At 40.7% G+C, this 19,297-nt stretch overlaps 1 protein-coding gene across 1 annotated transcript in view; it reads left to right on the forward strand.

Moving 5' to 3' along the window:
• The window catches only part of LOC126336250 (nose resistant to fluoxetine protein 6-like), a 304,641-nt gene that overhangs the window by 177,037 nt on the left and 108,307 nt on the right, over positions 1-19,297 (forward strand). The window lies entirely within an intron of this gene.

A 19,297-nucleotide genomic window follows, 5' to 3' on the forward strand; every position in this document is an offset into this window, starting at 1 on the left:
ATCCCTTGATGCCTCCATATTAGTGCAATAAAATCATTTGATGTGTACCCTCATATAAGGAAACTGTTGCTGGGAACAAATATTTATCTTCTTTCGCACAACCAGGCATGATCTGTGGTGAGAAATCAGGGAACCAGGTCAGTTAGGGGTCCGTATGTTTCTCAAGGTGTTCGTGGTATCCAATGCGGAGTGAGATCTACCATTTTCATGTTGGAATATGCAATTTGGTAACCTAGCCATGAAAGGTGTCACAACAGGGTTTATCAGTCTTACCAATAGTGGTGAACATTCAGCTCTTCAGCAATTACCAAATCAGTCCACCTGTCAGGCTGAAGAACCCCTCACACTATGACTTTATTAGTTAGGTATGAGTATCAAAAAATGCTGCTTCATGTGACCTTTCGTCAAATCGTTGGTGTTAGATCTGGTCGCCACAGACGGAACGGAGACTTGTCTCCAAACGCGACTGAAGACCACTCAGTATCTCAGTTGACTCCTGCTCTACACCATGCAAGTCGCTTTATTCTGTGGCAACAGAATACAGTTAACTGATATGTTAAGGGACCCAAGAACGTGAAAAATATTAAAAACTTTTACCAAGTTTTCTGGTTAATTTGCTTCGAGAGTCACGCATCTATCTTAGAACTAAGTATTTAAAAATAAATAAATAAAAATGGTCTGCGCTGCTCTTTGCGGGCGTTTTCCGCCCCGTTTGTCAGGTTGTTTTTGTTTGATTGTCGGAGAAAGATTATTACATCTTCTGAACTTCCCTTTATTTTCTTCGACGATAGGTATGGGCATTTTGGGTTGTGTGGATTCTGTGCAGAGGCTCACAGCTGGGGCAGAAAATAAGACAGTTGTACATCCAAGTTTGTCGTTCTGTGGTTTTCGAGCGCTGTTTTGAGTGTGTTGTTCTAAAGTGTGTTGAGTAGGTAGACAGTGTGGGTGTACTCTTGTTTGAAAATCATTTTTAGCGAAAATGCTGCGAGTGAGTAATATAACATTTAAAAAGCGGAAAGACAAAGGGAAGGAGCATGTCTGGAAGAACATTTCCGCAAATGTAAAGACTAGATCAGAAACAGATAGTGAGGTTTCCTCCTACCAGCGCATTGCATCCAAGAGAAAACTGAATATTAGTCAAGACAGCAACAATAAAATGTCTCAGAAAACAGTTCAAAACAGTGTAAATGAAATATTTGACGTAAGTGTACCGTCAGATTTTTTAAAAAATATATCATATGTAAGAATTGTAGTCAGGAATCTCTCTAATCTTAATTCAAGTGGCATTTTGGCCGCGAATATGAAATAATTCTATCACGTGATGTGTGATCACAAAGTATCATTTTTTAATTGTCACTCCGTGCAAAATGAATCAGGAAAGTTATTTCAACTTGAGACTGGTCCATACCCTTCGCTCTATTGCAAAAGGTGCAACCGCAGGACAAATGATGTGTAGTCTTAAGAACTTACCAAAACATCCCGCAAAATTTTGTATTTACAATAAAACATTATGGTCTGTAGTGGAAGATATTGCACAAGAAACTATGCAGTAGGAGAAACTATTAGTGTCAATGACAGTGTCAACAAAAGACAAAACTGTAGGCTTAGATGGTTCCTAGCAAAAGAGAGGCCATCAGTTACTCATTGGTGCGGTGACAGCCACTAGTGGAGACACTGTAAAGGTGATTGATGTTGTAATTTTATCAAAGTATTGCAGATGCCCCGACAGAAATAAAAATAAACATTCTGAAAACTGTCAGGGTAATTATAATGGAAGCAGTGGTGGTATGAAAGTTGAAAGGGTCAAGAAATTTTTGAAAGGTCTAACTCATGGTACAACGCTAGTTTGTCAATTTCCTAAGTGATGGTGACTGCAAAAGTTTCAAAACAATGTAAGAAGTGAAACCCTATGGTAATGACGTCTGAGTAAAAAAGTTGGAATGTATTGGTCTCATAGAGAAGAGAATGGGATCAAGACCGAGGCAGCTAAAAAAAATTAGGAAGAATGAACTTGAGAAAGCCTATTGGAGGGAGGAACAGACTGACAGATGCTGTAATAGACAGACTGCAGAGATATTATGGGCTTTATATAAGGCAGAGTACCAAATGTGTAAGTGATATGAGAAAGGAAATTTAGGCATTATTTTTTCATACGATGTATAGAGATGTAAAACCTGATCCGTCGTCGTGGTGCAAGTACAATAAATAGCAAAATACAGGAGAAATCTATGACCACAAACATAATTTGCCTGCAGCAATTATGGAAGAGATTAAGTCAGTATTTAGAGAATTATCAAATAGAACAAAATATGAGTGAAATGTCTACATGGAAAAACACAAAATTGCAAATGTAAGTGTGAATAATGTAATTTGGAGTCGCATTTCCAAAAGAGATTTGTTGAAATTAGTATTCTTCATTTTGGAGAATGACGCAGTAGCTGTTTGCAATACAGGAAATGTGACTGAATGTGAAATTCCGAAAAAGCTAGGACTAAAATCAGGGTGCTTCTCAATTCAGTCCATGGGATGGGCTCTGACAGAACAAGGAATGCTCAAAGGATGCCAAATGCTTATGAGTACAAACTTCAGCAGAAAAAAGTGTAAAAAGAAAACTGTTAGATGAGACTGAAGACCCTGACACTCCATCCTCTGCAGCTGGGATGTTCTAAACAGTTAACAGATTTTAAAGCTTCGTTTCTCAAATTTGCGTTTTTTAAAATTGTAGGTACCATTGTCTTTCAAACTATAATACATACTGGGTTAAAACTTTCACAGGCTGTTGTAATATGTATGTTTACTATTTTAAATATTTCTATTGAATTTCATGTCACAGAAAAAATTTCATGTGATATTTTTTGCTAAATATCAGCATTCAGATAATATTAATTTTTCATATTACTGTCTGTTGTTGTTGTTGTTGTTGTTGTTGTTGTTGTGGTCTTCAGTCCTGAGACTGGTATGATGCAGCTCTTCATGCTAATCTATCCTGTGCAAGCTCCTTCATCTCCCAGTACCTACTGCAACCTACATCCTTCTGAATATGCTTAGTGTATTCATATCTTGGTCTCCCTCTACGATTTTTACCCTCCACACTTCCCTCCAATGCTAAATTTGTGATCCCTTGATGCCTCAGGACATATCCTACCAACCGATCCCTTCTTCTAGTCAAGTTGTGCCACAAACTTCTCTTCTCCCCAATCCTATTCAATACCTCCTCATTAGTTACGTGATCTACTCACCTGATCTTCAACATTCTATTCTCTTCTTCTCCAAACTATTTATTGTCCATGTTTCACTTCCATACATGGCTACACTCCATACAAATACTTTCAGAAACGACTTCCGGTCACTTAAATCTATACTCGATGTTAACATATTTCTCTTCTTCAGAAACGCTTTCCTTGCCATTGCCAGTCTACATTTTATATCCTCTACACTGCGACCATCATCAGTTATTTTGCTTCCCAAATAGCAAAACTCGTTTACTATTTTAAGTGTCTCATTTCCTAATCTAATTCCCTCAGCATCACCCGACTTAATTCCACTACATTCCACTATCCTCGTTTTGCTTTTGTTGGTGTTCATCTTTTATCCTCCTTTCAAGACACTGTCCATTGCGTTCAACTGCTCTTCCAAGTCCTTTGCTGTCTCTGACAGAATTACAATGTCATCGGCGAACCTCAAAGTTTGTATTTCTTCTCCCTGGATTTTAATACCTACTCCAAATTTTTCTTTTTTTCCTTTACTGCTTGCTCAATGTACAGATTGAATCGCAGAGAGGCTACAACCCTGTCTCACTCCCTTCAAAACCACTGCTTCCCTTTCGTGCCCCTCGACTCTTATAACTGCCATCTGGTTTCTGTACAAATTGTAAATAGCCTTTCGCTCCCTGTATTTTACCCCTGCCACCTTTAGAATTTGAAAGAGACTATTCCAGTCAACATTGTCAAAAGCTTTCTCTAAGTCTACAAATGCTAGAAACGTAGGTTTGCCTTTCCTTAATCTTCCTTCTAAGATAAGTCGTAAGGTCAGTATTGCCTCACGTGTTCCAACATTTCTATGGAATCCAAACTGATCTTCCTCGAGGTCGGCTTCTACTAGTTTTTCCATTCGTCTGTAAATAAGTCGCGTTAGTATTTTGCAACTGTGACTTATTAAACTGATAGTTCGGTAATTTTCACATCTGTCAGCACCTGCTTTCTTTGGGACTGGAATTATTATATTCTTCTTGAAGTCTGAGGGTATTTCGCCTGTCTCGTACATCTTGCTCACCAGATGGTAGAGTTTTGTCAGGACTGGCTCTCCCATGGCCGTCACTAGTTCTAATGGAATGTTGTCTACTCCCAGGTCCTTGTTTCGACTCAGGTCTTTCAGTGCTCTTTCAAACTCTTCACGCAGTATCGTATCTCCAATTTCATCTTCATCATACATCCTCTTCCATTTCCATAATATTGTCCTCAAGTACATTGCCCTTGTATAGACCCTCTATATATTCCTTCCACCTTTCTGCTTTCCCATCTTTGCTTAGAACTGGGTTTCCATCTGAGCTCTTGATATTCATACAAGTGGCTCTCTTATTTCCAAAGGTCTCTTTAATTTTCCTGTAGGCTGTATCTATCTTACCCCTCGTGAGATAAGCCTCTACATCCTTACATTTGTCCTCTAGCCATGCCTGCTTAGCCATTTTGCACTTCCTGTCGATCTCATTTTTGAGAGGTTTGTATTCCTTTTTGCCTGCTTCATTTACTGCATTTTTATATTTTCTCCTTTCATCAATTAAATTCAATATTTCTTCTGTTACCCAAGGATTTCTACTAGCCCTCGTCTTTTTACCTACTTGATCCTCTGCTGCCATCACTACTTCATCCCTCAGAGCTACCCACTCGTCTTCTAATGTATTTCTTTCCCCCATTCCTGTGAATTGTTCCCTTATGCTCTACCTGAAACTCTGTACAACCTCTGGTTTAGTCAGTTTATCCAGGTCCCATTCCCTTAAATTCCCACCTTTTTGCAAATTTCTTCAGTTTTAATCTACAGTTCATAACCAATAGATTGTGATCAGAGTCCACATCTGCCCCTGGAAATGTCTTACAATTTAAAACCTGGTTCCTAAATCTCTGTCTTACCATTATATAATCTACCTGATACCTTTTAGTATCTCCAGGATTATTCCATGTATACAACCTTCTTTTATGACTCTTGAACCAAGTGTTAGCTATGATTGAGTTATGCTCTGTGCAAACTTCTACCAGACGGCTTCCTCTTTCATTTCTTAGCCCCAATACATATTGACCTACTATGTATCCTTCTCTCCCTTTTCCTACTGTCGAATTCCAGTCACCCATGATATTAAATTTTCGTCTCCCTTCACTACCTGAATAATTTCTTTTATCTCATCATACATTTCTTCAATTTCTTCGTCATCTGTCTATCATTCTCAAAACATTTTTAATATAAATAAAGCCCTTTTAACAACATATCACAATATCTTACGTAGTATTCAAGAAAAATATACCGAAAACTTGAGTTTTAACATGGAAAACATACAGCCTCCTGGGTTTCCTTAAAGCAATACTGGAGGGAGAGAGCGGAAGAAATAAAGAAAATGCCAGCACAAAATGGAATTTAGTTACAACTTGATGTTTTGATTCGTGAAAGAAAACCACTGCATACTAAAATTTGTTTTATAATTAAACTAGATGTTCCCGATCACGTTTTGCTGTGGCTCAGTCTGCTTTAAGGGAAAAGAAGGAAAGAGGAAGCACACGTTTCTAACGTGTATGGAAATTGCACACACGTCCTAATCTCCTCCTGTCCACTGTCTCTGTCCATCTCCCCCTACAACTATCTCCTTCTCCTCCTCCTTTCCCCTCTCGCTGTCCGCTACTTCCTCCACCTCTTTCTGTCCACCTTCTCCTCCGCCCTCTCTCTCCATCTCCTCCTGGCCCTCTCTGTACCCTTTACCAGTCCATCACCTCGTCATCTCCCTTTCTCTGTCCATCGCTACACCCACCCTCTGTCTCCATCTTCTCCTGCCCGCTCTCTCTGTCCTTCTCCTCCTTACCGTTTCTCCTCCACCTCTCTTTTTACCCCCACTTCCCCAATCTCTGAGCTCGAGTCTTGTTTATCGTTATTGCAAATTCGGGTTCTGTAGTAGTATCTAATCAGAATCGAATAAGCAGTAAATACAACTTCCCTGTTTGCTGACAATGTTTCACTATTGTATACTTTATAACTATTGGATATTTTATACATACATTTATATATTAAAATATATATTCTATATGTGTCTAAACGTTTATTACAGTAACACGTAAAAATTTGAAGTAAATCGGAAAGGTACATTTTGAGATTTTTGGTAACAAAGTTTTCTCTCTCTCTTATATGTTATATATACATATATAATGTGTGTGTGCGTGTGTTATACTTATTAAAATATATGCATAGTAAGGATTTAGGTACTTAAAACATGCACGTAATAGAATTCAACGTTTTGTCAATATTTCATAGCAATTCGTGAAGAACTTCCGGACATTTGAGATTTTTAATAAACAAACATGTACGTTTGTAAATGTTCCAAATCGCAAATCTCGGAAAGCTTTTGACGGGATGCTTTGAAATGTTGGCTCTCGTTGCATTGGAATACATGTGAGCTTTATGTAGCTATTTTTTAAATTATTTTATATATACACTTCAAAGCAATAGGTCTAGAACTTTCGAAGGTTTGCGATTTTGAACGAACGAACATTTAGATTTTTATTTATGTAGACAGGTGAAGTATGGCTTGGCTTTCAAACAACGGTTCACGAGAAGTAAATAAATACTACATCTGCATCTCGGCATGTACAGAGATTTCCCGATATATTGGAGGGGAACACAACGAATTGAGGGCCACAACGTAAACCGATGGCGGTTGACAAATTTAAGTTACAGAATGTGTCATATTTAGACCCGAAGATCCTAATACGTTTATACAAAATAGTGTAACAAACGAGAAACTTTAACAAGCGCCTATCCGCTGCAATTGCACCTATCACATTTCGCACTGATAAAATATGACGACGCGAGTTACTTTCATTTGATATGAATTATTTTTCTACAGTATAATAAGCACTCTTAGTCTGGGTAAGAATAAAAATTCTAGGAAACAAATGTATTCCTCACAAGCTTTGAAAGTTCTGTTTCGTCACGCTCCATGCTGTGAGGAACGCTAGCGGAACCAAGTCTTCCACATTTCCTCTTGGCTGTGGTAGCACACCTCAGACACCCCTACTCTGCCAGCTGAGCACACGAAGGGAGGCCGCCCCCGCAAGAGAGCGTGACGCTGTTATTGCGCCAGTCCCCCTTGCTTAATATTTGCCAGGAGGGATGTACTATGTGTCTAGCTCTAACATTCTGCGTGGTGTCTGTTTGTTCTATATCGTGCCTCCCTACCACTTTCGCGCAACGACGCTCTGAGCGTGTTTTTTAGGGAACTGACTAGTTTGAACCTGGGACCTGTTGATGGTAAGGAGACGCCAGACCACACATGACATGTAGAATTCAGAAGAGTTCAGTGAGACTAGCGATGATATAACCAAATACTTAATGATTTCAGCGTCAGCTCCACTGCACTCCCTGTAAAAGAATCTTAATACTAACTAAATTTAGTGGAAGGGTTCAAGGCTTTCCTATTTTTAGATGGCTGGTAAAATAACGTCGATAAAGCAGTTAAGTTTACCATTGAAAATTTTATTCTGCTCAAAAAACATTGTTTATAAATTTCACTATTGATAAAAGGAAATGTTTTAATACAGGATGGTAAGAACCAATTGCGTTCAACAAAAATGTGAACGAATATTCCCTGAATGAGTTTCCAAGTTCTACAAAGGATTGAAGCATGACCTATGCCATATCACATCTATAATTTAGGTTTAAATTAAGTTTCACAAAAGAGATAACTATCAAAATGGTCTACAGTGACCCTCAATTATCTATAATTACTTATCTAACTTGTCGTAAATTACAGTGGCTGATGTGGCTTCTCAACAACTATATAACAGAAAAATCATCGCGTTTCAGATTTTTACTTCAAGTGGCAAATGTGAACACCAGAAGCTTTAATTGACGATCGACACTAGTATTACGCAAAAAGGGGGTGTAACAGATCAGACTTCTGCAGTTCTGAGTGAAGCTTTATGCCCTGTTATGCGGCATCGCGTGCGTTCATTACCTTCTCGGTGTTCGTCAGAGGGCGGCGGCTGGCGCAGCTCCGTCCAGCTCGCCGTCTTCGAAGGAACCCTGTCCTAACTTCTCCTTACTACAATTTACTGAAGTTGGTTTAAAAAAACTATCTGGCTGTGTTTTCATCTGACCAATCAGGGTCTCAATGTTAACCTTAAGCTCCGTCTACAAAAATTCTGTCCATCCAATGAGAAACGTTATACTTTTCGTGGTGGGGCAATGTTTTTAAAGTTTGCAACGTAACAGAGACGCGATAAAGTCTCACGCTAAAACTTGCGGGTGGTGTGGCCCATTTTGTGTTATCGTAAGATCTATGCTGTTCTTCTGGAGGGCTCTAGCTTTTAACATGGGCTGGGGGGGGGAGTCCTAACGGTTAGCTGGAGACGTGGGTGTCCAGTCCGTCCCTTATCGTAGGGCCTTCTAACTTAACACAGTTCTGCTCTCGGCTTCTGTTCTCGTTTCTGCCCTCGGAACTGCGTCTGTCTCACGGTGGGAAGGTATGACATGCATTTAGGCATTCTTGTGATAGTCTGTGGTATTCCATTTGCTCACTCGTTACTCGTATTACTTTGGTTAATTTAATGTCACGATTTATTCGGAGCTATGTGACATACTACTGGATTTGCTTATCATGCCAGGGTTTTTATGGAAGGTGTTGGATTTACCTGACACCTTACATAGCGTTGAACATACACATATGTTTTCGACAGTATGACCCCGAGAAAAAACTCCTAATGTTAACATTTAGCAGGCACTACCTTCAATATTTTCAAACAGGCGATGCCCTACATTTCCTCTAGCGCTGTAGGAGAGGACGAATTTTCCTCAACTATAACTATCGCGTTGGTATGGAAGTTGTTTCTGAACCTTAACACTGACCATGATTCTCATCTCACACTTCGACCGATTCCTTTACCCTCCACCCTTAATAAACAGTTTCATGTTCCGTTGGGGAATTCATTCACTATGTTAACATGCGCTCCCAAAACCAGATTTCGCAAACCGATTTACCAATACTGGTTCTGATTTGTCATGTAAGCACTCCAAAACCGAATCTAGAAGTCCGTTTATAGCTGCTGGTTTTCCACTTTCACAGTCGATTTGCGCTTCCATGTAAACACAAAACCGTTTTTAAAACATTCTTGGTGTATCATGTTGAGCGTTGTTTTCAAAATATTCGACCTGTATGGACGAAGTGCCTTATCTTGCAATGAAGGATAACCGGAAATGTTAGATGTAACATTTAGCTGTCTACCTCTAATATTTAAGTGAAGGGATATAACGATTGTGGTTACTAAATCAGAAACTGAAATAGCTGTTCCCATATTTAACTGGCTTAGCAAATTCACTTCAGACCTTAACACGTAAGCATGACAGCGAAAACAGTTTCAGAAATTCGGTTTTCGTCTTTCGAAAGGTGTCGCATGTAAATGTAGTGATTGAACATCTTTTTACGCCACACAAACATATCAAACAATTTGATTTTCCGTTAAAGCACTAGGAAGTACAAGAACCCACTATTCAAAGATGTGTGTGGTATTTTAAGACGGAATGACTTCGCGGTAGAGAAATATTCAAATACTTGTCTTTTTAGTTATAAGGCACACGCTAGGTGTCCCGGAGTCTCAGTACATGAACCCATTGGTTAACGCTAAATTTCAAAATTTCCCCAAGATCATATTCTTGTCGTTCGCACTGCAATGTTACGTTGGATTAGCAGAAAACAACAATGTGTTACGTTATTGCAACCGCTTAAAATCATCAGAGTGCTGTTAACTGCATGAATATGGTGTAACGATGAATTTAGAGGTCACACACCATCTTTCTACACTGCTAATCAGTATTTGCTGGTACACGGTTCTTCACGACCATCGAGTCCTGTGACATTTCTCACAAGCTCTAGTGTTTTTAGCAAAACATCCAGATTTCGACACTAGAATTTCAGCAAGTGATTATGTGAATATGAGCAACCGTTTTGATATGTCTGAAATTATTACCTACTGATATAATGATGGAACAGTTTTTTCTAATGGACCGTTTGATTTTTTGTATGGGCACTAGATAGCTATTTCTCTGAGTTATTGAACGATACAGGGCTTTCCAGTGTCTCTAGTCAAACTGTTCGAGGAAATAGCGGTGAGATTTTTTAAAAGAGATGACCACGTCTATAGCTGAGTACCACGTCAATGACCGTGTTAATATCTAGTGCACTCGGTCAACAAGCTTCATTATTACATTTGATAAAATATTCCGAATGTTTTTCAAGACTTCACTGCAAGCTTTAACGAAATTTACACGACTTTACTTGTTTCAAGAGCTTCGATGTATCCTGGAAACAAATAAACTATCTCTGTGAAAACTTCATATATTAGTATCTGTATAAAAGTTACTGGTACTAAGCTTAGTCTATCGTTCTATTAATTTCGGAAATGCTTGTTTCCATGTCATGAACCGTTCGGGAAATATCATTAAAAATGCCAGCATTAAGATGCGGCAGCCTGTTTATTACTACAAAACAAAGCAGTGGAGGAAATGCTCCCAAGTCACTGACCTGGTAGAGAGCTAGCATCTGCCAATTGTAAGGTATTGAGCGGAAATAGACCACTGGCCATTAAAATTGCTACACCAAGAAGTAATGCAGATGATAAACGGGTATCCATTGGACAAATATATTATACTAGAACTGACATGTGATTACATTTTCACGCAATTTGGGTGCATAGATCCTGAGAAATCAGTACCCAGAACAACCACCTCTGGCAATAATAACGGCCTTGATACGCCTGGGCATTAAGTCAAACAGAGCTTGGATGGCGCGTACAAGTACAGCTGCCCATGCAGCTTCAACACGATACCACAGTTCATCAAAAGTAGTGACTGGCGTCTTGTGACGAGCCAGTTGCTCGGCCACCATTGATCAGACGTTTTCAATTGGTGAGAGATCTGGAGAATGTGCTGGCCAGGGCAGCACTCAAACATTTTCTGTATCCAGAAAGGCCCGTAAAGGACCTGCAACATGCGGTCGTGCATTATCCTGCTGAAATGTAGGTTCCGCAGGGATCGAATGAAGGGTAGAGCCAAGGGTCGTAACTCATCTTAAATGTAACGTCCACTGTTCACAGTGCCGTCAATGCGAACGAAAGTTGACCGAGACGTCTAACCAATGGCACCCCATACCATGATGCAGGGTGATACGTCAGTATGGCGATGACGAATACACGCTTCCAATGTGCGTTCACCGCGATGTCGCCAAACACGGATGCGACTATCATGATGCTGTAAACAGTTCCTGGATTCATCAGAAAAAGTGACGTTTTGTCATTCGTACACGCAGGTTCGTCGTTGAGTACACCATCGCAGGCGCTGCTGTCTGTAACGCAGCGTCAATGGTAACCGCAGCCATGGTCTCTGAGCTGATAGTCCATGCTGCTGCAAACGTCGTCGAACTGTTCGTGCAGATGGTTATTGTCTTGCAAACGTCCCCATCTGTTGACTTAGGGATTGAGACGTGGCTGCACGATCCGCTACAGCCATGCGGATAAGATGCCTGTCATCTCGACTGCTAGTGATACGAGGCCGTTGGGATCCAGCACGGCGTTTCGTATTACCCTTCTGAACCCACCGATCCCATATTCTGCTAACAGTCATTGGATCTCGACCAATGCGAGCAGTAATGTCGCGATACGATAAACCGCAATCGCGAAAGGCTACGATCCGGCCTTTATCAAAGTCAGAATCGTTATGGTACGCATTTATCCTCCTTACACGAGGCATCACAGCAACGTTTCACCAGGTCAACTGCTGTTTTTGTATGAGAAATGGGTTGGAAACTTTCCTCAAGTCATCACGTTGTAGGTATCGCCACCGGCACCAACTTTTGTGTGAATACTCTGAAAAGCTAATCATTTGCATATCACAGCATTTTCTTCCTGTCGGTTAAATTTCGCGTCTGTAGCACGCCATCTTCGTGGTGTAGCAATTTTAATGGCCAATAGTGTAAAGTAATCTTTGAAGTACAATAATTTATTGATTTATCCCAGAGTGTAATTTTCTTTTAATCACAGAGCAAGTTATATTTCTTCGCAGCAGATCCCAATTATCGAAACAAGTCGTTAGATTTTGAGGAATACACTAAAATTAACCAAAATTCAATCTACAATTTATATCGGCAAATTGTTGACACAGGAGTTAATAAATACATGTCTGTGAAGCAGATACATTACAAAATAGACAGAAGCATCAGTAAAAAAGAGGCTGAATTCATTTCATTGAAAAAAATGTAGAAATTAGGAAATTCTTGACTGGCGTCGTGTAAAAGCCGCCAAAAATAAGCTCAATGAGTTCCTTCCAGTCGGAATTACATTCACTCCAGTGTCAATACGAACATGTCACCGTAATGGGTGACTTTAACATAGACCTGCTAAGAGACACTCCCTCCGCAATAAACCTAACAAGATTGTTTAGTTGCAATACCATGAACATTCTGCCATTACAACCTACACACCATACGGCGCACAGTCATACTCTTATAGACGTGATCGCAACGAAACAGACTGACAAAGTAAGAGATGTTGGTCAATCATCGGCCCCTGGCCTCTGAGCACATGATGTAATATTCCTGGCCTACTTTGTGCAGCCCCCAAGGATCAAATCGCGTTACATAACTTGCAGGAACATGAAACGTATTGACCTTGACGCTCTAACAGCCGAGTGCACAGAAATGTCATGGCATCAAATAATCAGAGAACCTACAATCGACGGCAAAATTAATGAACTTGGTGATAAACTCACTGCCCTCTATGACAAACATGCACCTGTGCGCACAGTCCGTGTAAGAAAATCTCCTGCTCCATGGCTGACAGCTGAATTACGTCAAATGATGACTAATAGGGATGCTGCCCACAGGCGTTTCAAGGCAGATCCGAAACCCGAGCGTTTCGAAGAATATAGAAAGCTACGGAACAGAGTGAAACAATGCATTCGCAATGCCAAAATCAGGCACGCTCGCTCCCTTGTATGCATCGATCTGACACCCACGACTCTATGGAAGAATCTCCGTAGCTTGGGGGTCGGAAAGGCAAAATCGGAAACTACTTTTCATGTGTCAGCTAACGAATTAAATGAATTCTTCTCTGCGCCTCTGAACACCAGCACGGCTGATAATTACCGTCCACAAGAATCCCCAAACAGGATAACTAACAACGATACCTTCCATCTAAAACATGTAACAACAAATACGGCAAGAAAAGCAATAACGAGAATCTCTTCTGATGCAACAGGCAACGACAGTATCGGTATAACCATGATTAAGAATGTTGCCGATATCTTAGTACCTGTCTTAACTGACATATTTAATTTTTCCCTCGTGAATGGAATATACCCCTCCGCATGGAAAAGAAGCATAATTCGACCCATCCCTAAGATCGAAAACCCGCAACTGCCTAGTGATTACCGACCAATTAGCATACTGCCTGCTGTTTCCAAAGCACTTGAATATGTTGTTCATGACCAAATCACTGAACACTTACATGAATTCAGTCTATATGACAAATTTCAATCCGGTTTCTGTAAACATCACAGCACAAACACTGCTCTAATTAAAGTAACTTCATGACCTGAAATATGCCATCGACAATCGAAAGGCAACAATATTGACGCTACTGGACTTCAGCAAAGCTTTTGACACTGTTAACTTTGACATATTGCTCAGAAAAATGCAACAGCTTAATTTCTCTGATAGTGCAATGAGATAGTTTGAAAGCTACTTAAAAGACAGACAGCAATGTGTTGTCTGTGTAAATGAAAAATCTTCCTGGAAACATGTTTCTTCGGGAGTGCCACAAGGATCAGTCTTAGGACCACTTTTGTTTTCTTTATATGTCAACGATATTTTGTCGGTTTTGTCCTCCTGTAAACATCATTTCTATGCCGAATACCTCCAGCTCTACCTAAGCGTCAGACCTGAAGATGTAAACACTGCAATCGCTCTGATGAATGATGATCTGTCTTCAGTAGTGACATGGGCGAAAAACATGGGGCTTAAATTAAATGCAAAAAAGACGCAAGTAATCTTAATAGCCCATCAGAAATTAATAAGTTCAGATTTCCGCGAACGGCTACCTCCTATTCTGCTCGACGGTACTCCAATACCATATCAGAAAACAGTGAAGAACTTGGGTGTAACTTTGGACGAGCATCTCAACTGGGCGGATAATACAGTCGCAGCGTGCCGAAAGACGTCTGCTTGTCTCTCGAACCTCCACTATTGTGATGTGATTCAACAAGGCATGAGTAGTGAAAACAAAAGACGGCTAGAGCTAACCATGAATGCCTGTGTGCGTTACATCTGAAACATTCGCCGATATGATCATGTTAGTGCTTCATACTTCGAGCTAGGGTGGCTGCGGCCGGACAAACTGCGTGACTACCACACTCTATGTCTACTTCACCGACTCCTCGTCGCGCAAGCACCCCAGTACCTAGCTTCAGAGATTAAAAACCTGTCATGCCATCATAATCGAAACACGAGGTCACTCTTATCTGGTGTCCTAACTGTGCCCACTCACAAAACAAAAACTTTTGCAAACTCCTTCTTAGTTGCCGCTGTCCGCCTCTGGAACAAACTGCCCCTTACCTTGAGGAAAATTCAATCTCCTGTTGCTTTTAAGAAGAAGTTGAAGCATTTCCTACCATCATCCTCATAAAATTCTCCACAAAATTAATGTGCAAGGCCAATCCTCTCATCTGTCAAATAGCAAAGCTGGCGTCTCCTATCTTACTCCTGAGATGCCTTCCTCTTCATCTATCTCTATTAGCCACGTGGTCTTCTTTTTCTTTATATTTCCTTAATTATGTTTCATTATGTCTCTCTATTCTTCTCCTCCCTTCACCATGAGTCTCCCTCATACTCCCTGCTGCCAGCACTTCTATCTAAAATCTTTCTCTTCAATATTGTATTTTTCCAGGTGTACCTTTCTAATTGTTTATCTCACTTTTTGTATTAGATGTAGTTTAACATGCCTACTAAAACATATGAATGTAAAATAAGTAGAATGCCTGGTTAGATGTAGGAGAGGTCTGATGGCCCTAATCTTGCCAGGTTAAATAAATATATAAATTCCAATAATTAAAACAAGATTTACATACACAGCTGAAAAAGCAAGCAGAAGGAACTTTTCTGACTAGTTTGCACCATAAGGGTAAATGAGATATTTGAAAACTCTGTGAAGCAGAGTTCTTGTACTAATAAACATGAATCAGAAACTGAGAAAATTATTACTAAAATATTAAAGCTACGTGCATGACAGTGAAGCATCTATAGGGAACTGCTGTTTGACTGGTATGAATATTCATAGGAACTAGAAAATTTTGAATAATGGATATGTTTGTGAAGCAGACTTTAGCATCGATAAACATCTGTCACATAAAACCAAAATTTAAAGATAAAATGTTCGCGCCTATGAAGCACATTTTGGAAAGATCAAATTTCAATTACATCGACAAAAATCTATAAGTTTACATACGAGTCACTGTCAAGCAACCAAATGGAATTCCTATTTGACTGATTGCGCTCATAAGAAAAAGAAAAATTTTAAATGTGCACGTCTTGGAAGCATACTGAGGAACTTACCAAGCACTTGTACGAGTAACGAAATCTCAGGCAAGCGAATGGCCTCAATCTTACAAATTAGGCAAATGATTTCGACCAAATTCCCAGACAGTTAAGCAACAAATTCTAAAAATATACGTACAGAGTACACATTAACTCTACACAGTAAGTGACTGGCAATCAGTACGCGGATTCCCAGTCACCACAGAAACATGAGGACATACAACTGAGCCTATCTGGCCCGCTAGTATCAGATAAGGAAATAAATATAAAGAGACACTTAAATGCAGACACAACAGGCACTAAAACTTTATTTTCGAAAACACATACGCCTCCTGAAGCTGATACCATCTTAAAGTGGGATGAGTATTTATTTTAAAAGGTTCTTATTGCCAGGATGCTGACCCACAAAAAAGCATGCGCCAAACACGCCCAGTAGAACGATACGAATTAGTTTAATGTCAAAATAACAAGCTGAAGTCAGAATTGACTATACAGGAAGGGGGTGTTGTTTCGGGAAACCTGACGAACTTAATGCCCACATAATATTGCTTACTGTTATTACTGTATCAGGCCGCAGCAAATGACGGACAGTGAAATGTGGCTACGTCCACGAGCCAAGGCAGCAGGAGCGCGCCCCATGTCATGGCCCTTCACCGCACAGATAGGGTAAAGTTGTAACTCCCCCCCGCCCCTCCCCTCTATTCGAAGACTCGGCCCACAAAATAAACGTCAATAGTGCAGGCACGATCAGCAATCACCACGGCTCCGAGGTGCAAGCGGGGAGGGGATTCGTCCAAACACCAAACCCCAACAGCCAACCACGTGTGGGCTACGTACATGTTTAAGCGTTGCAATACCAAAGATGTGGTGGCGGGAGGGAGGGGGCGGGGTTACTTTATGCCCACCTTCTGAAAAAAAATTGTAATCTAGTCAGTTACTTTATATTTCAAAATTCTGAAAAAACGTTCATTGTTTTTATTCAGTTCATCTACCAGATTCCAAATATGTTTTAAATTTTCCAGTTATAATTAACCCAAAACTTGAAGTCTTAGTAGCAGATACCACTTTCACCAGTGAATGTCGTATCCAGTATTCCTAGGTTCATGACTGTAATACACATCAGTATCTCCTTAAAGAGTATGATGAGAGTAAAAATCTATAACAATTAGCGAAATTTGCATTTTAAAATTTTCTTTTGTGCTCATGAAGTCGATAGCACAACATGTTGAAACTGTGCTGAGATTATTAAGAGTATGCGCTAAAAGGTATTTTCAGGTTCTGGATAATGGTTACTCATCAGTACCTCTTTTAAAAAGTATGTTGTTAATGTAATTCAACAGGAATCAACGAATTTTTTGTTTTCTAAAACTTTTTCGGGTGGGCAGCCAGCAAGGTCTCCGGATCTCTCTCAAATTGAAAACGTTTGGAGCATTATAGGCCGCGCCCTTCAATCATTTCAGGATTTTAACGATCTTTCGCGCCAATGGTACAAAATTTGGCACGATATCTCTTACGAGAACATCCAACAGCTCTGCCAATCAATGCCAATCCAAATAACTGATTGGATAATGGCCAGAGCTGGACCAACGTGTTAATGCGTTGCTCAATTTGTGAACCTCTTTCTCTTGAATGAATCATCCAATTTTTGTGAAATTGTATCCGGTTGCTTGTTTATACATGTACATAGCACCCACTGATTTCCGTCCCGTTTGGATATTCCTTTGTAGTGTGTCGTCGTTTTGTTGTCTTAGATGTATGACAATCAGAACAAAAGCAAACTCCGTACACAATAGAATACTTAAAGCAATATTAAATTAATTTAAATGTAATGAAGTTCAAATGCTACCCTCAGAGATGGAAAAGTGAAATGTCAGTACTTAGCTGCAAACAGAATCTATGCGTTTGCACAACGGAAGTTAAGTCTGAACATGACTGAAAGTACATCTGTAGTCCTGGAAACGTTGCAAACAAAATATTACACCAAGCTGCACAAGCATCCTGCGATCTGATCAAAACCATTATAGATGCAACATGAGAGTGGCCATCGGAACGTAACCTCTGCTCACAAAGGAACATTCCCAAGTGTTGATAAACCGTCTTGATAAAACTCGGCACGAATGTAGATAGGGCAAAAGAATGCTGTACATATTTTTTTGTTCTTGCCCAACTTTTAAGGGGTAAAAGACAGCCCGAGAGGTGATTTTGAGGGAATATCTTCGAAATAATGATATACATTGATCAGCCAGAAAATTATGACCACTGACCTACTGTCGATGAAACCCGTCCAGGCTACTAGGCGATAGCGGCCTTACTTAGCGAGGACTGAGTGCTAGTCAGACATACATACCGTGCACGTAGTATCGTTGAGCGTGCTGTCCGTATTTAGAATGGGGGAAGGTACGCGATGTATCTGAGTTTGACTGAGGGCAAACTGTAATGGCCCAGAGGCTCGGCACGAGCATTACCAAAACGGCACGACATGTCGGGTGTTCGAGGAGTGCTGTGGTGAGTGTCCTCAACACGTGCGAAACCACGTCCAGATGTAGGGTTGGGCGGACACCCCTCATTACAGATGTCGGACGTAATAGGCTGGGCAGACTGGTAAAACAGGACAGGCGGGAACTGTAGCGGAACTAACGCTGGGGAGAGTACAAGTGTGTCTGAACACACTGTTCACCGAATAATCCTAACAGTGGACCTGCGAGGGTGATGAATCACGCATGTGCCAATGTTAACCACCATGACATCGGCAAATGGGCACATTTCCATCGACACTCGACGTTGGCGCAGTGGCAGAGCGTTGCATGGTCTGATGAATCCCAATAAATTCTTTGTCAGTTTTTGGAAGGGCGCGAATCGTTGTCTTCCAGAGGAACAGCTCCTTGACACCTGTACTGCAGGGTGGAGACAACCTGACGGCGGTTCCGTTATGCTCTGGGGAACATTCACGTGTGTATTCATGGGTTGAGTGGAGCTCGTGCGAGGCACCATGGTTCAAATGGCTCTGAGCACTATGGGACTTAACATCTGTGGTCATCAGTCCCCTAGAACTTAGAACTACTGAAACCTAACTAACCGAAGGACATCACACACATCCATGCCCGAGGCAGGATTCGAACCTGCGACCGTAGCGGTAACGCGGTTCCAGACTGAAGCACCTAGAACCGCACGGCTACACAGGCCGGCGAGGCACCATGTCTGCCAAGGAGTATCGTACACTGGTTGCACATCACGTACTCTCCTGCATGACGATCATGTTTCCCAACGACAATGGCATTAAGGTAATGTGCCACGTCACAGGGCAAGGAGTGCGATTGAATGGTTCGAGGAACAGAGATGCTAGTTCAGTTGATGTATTGCCCACCCAACTCGCCAGATCTGCTGAACCCGATGGAACACATCTGGGATGTGATTGAACGTGGCGTCAGAGCTCATCGTCCCACTCCCTCAAATTTATGGGAA

This window comes from Schistocerca gregaria, chromosome 2 (assembly GCF_023897955.1).
Source record: "Schistocerca gregaria isolate iqSchGreg1 chromosome 2, iqSchGreg1.2, whole genome shotgun sequence".
Taxonomy (NCBI): domain Eukaryota; kingdom Metazoa; phylum Arthropoda; class Insecta; order Orthoptera; family Acrididae; genus Schistocerca; species Schistocerca gregaria.